Genomic DNA, 1764 nt, shown 5'->3' on the forward strand with positions numbered 1-1764 from the left:
GGGCTAGGGTGTAGGTAAGATCTTAGGGCAGGAGGGTTAGTGGTTAGATGCTAGTTAGTAGGTAAGTGTAGTTAGTAGTGTATGATTTAATTGTTTTTCAGTTTAAATATAGTTAGAAATTTAGAATATGATTAGTATTAATTTAGATAGTTTAGTATTTATTAGTTGGTTGCTTAATTAGTATAGTTACCTTTGTTTTTTTGTTATTTGAATTTTGTTTTAACTTATTAGTTTAGTCTAGCTTCTTTTCTATATATCGTTGTTTTAATAGTTAGTTTCAATGAAACTTTAAATTGTCAAAATATAATTAGTTAATTTAATAAAGTTTTAAGGTTATTCTATGTTTTGATTTAGGACTCCTTGTGTCGAGCATTAATAATTTTTAGTTACTTAGTTATGGGTTAATTCTATAAGTACTAATTTAGTTAGTTTTAATCTTAAATGTATCCTTACTGTTTTAACCATTAAATAGTTTAAATTTATCGATTAACTAGCTATTTAAATAAGTTTTAATGTAGATTTGATTCATTTGATATTGCAAAGTAATTTGAAGATCCAAATTCATGCACATTGTTATCTATGTAAGTTTTATTGCATATCATTATAAGTTAATACAATATCATAATTTTATCGAGATTAATCTGATAACGAAAGTTTTAAAACTTTAATGACGTTATCATCCTCATGTCTAAAACCTTAGGATTGTAATGAAAAGAACCTGTACTAAAGCTTCTATATCAATAATATCAAACATAGAGCATGTTTAATTATTAGTTATTATTTAAAAAAAAAAAGTTGTGTGTGTGTTTTTGCCCTCTTAGTTTGGGCATGACACACATGCACACACACGCACATGCACACGCACATGCACATGCGCGCGTGCACACATACACATGCACACAAAATTTATCATGGGAAAATTTGACTAATATTAAGTTAACTTGTGATGCATATTTGAGTGCGTCAAACCTAGGACCTTGAACTAAAACTTGTAGCTCGTGAACTTTATCAATAGAAAATTATAACCTCAACATGATTCTTCTAAACATCCAACTTGAATTGTCAACTTGGACAATGTAAACATTCGAATCAATTATCGATGTAGTTGCAACCCAATTTAGTTATGCAATTAGTTAACATAGTTTAACCCATTTAGGAAAAAAAATGTTAGTGTGTTTTTGTTCAAATTTTGGAATAACATATTCCAATAAATACAAAATTTCAAATGTTTAGCCACCAACCATTAAACACAAATTTAATATTAGTTAGGGAAGAGGGACCAATATAACACATTTAAATGTGTTGGGAAATTTTTGATTTTACAATACATCCATTAATATCATATACATGTCACAAGAACACATATCTCTAGATGGAGATCACTTGACTAAGTTTGATCACGAATATGAATAATCATGTACAAAACATTTTTTTAAGAAATGTGTGAGTTGCAATTCAATGTAAATAAATATGCACTATAATTAGACTTAGGCAAAATGTTATAGATATTTTAAGCAATAATAGCAAATAAACTACTATATGCCCATATATAATTATTTACAAATAAAAAAATACAAATAAATCTATAAGACATACTCTACAAGCAAAGTATTCATAATTAGTACATAAAGATTCTTACTTTTTATCAACTTTTATATGAATTAATCCTCTAGTTAACTTGCAAATAGTTGAATATAGGACACAACAAAGAAAAGTGAAGAACTTTTTTTTAGATCTGTAAGAGGCCAGAGCCAAGATTGGTTA

This window comes from Cupressus sempervirens, chromosome 8, assembly GCF_028749045.1.
Source record: "Cupressus sempervirens isolate cs-2001-9-10 chromosome 8, ASM2874904v1, whole genome shotgun sequence".
NCBI lineage: Eukaryota > Viridiplantae > Streptophyta > Pinopsida > Cupressales > Cupressaceae > Cupressus > Cupressus sempervirens.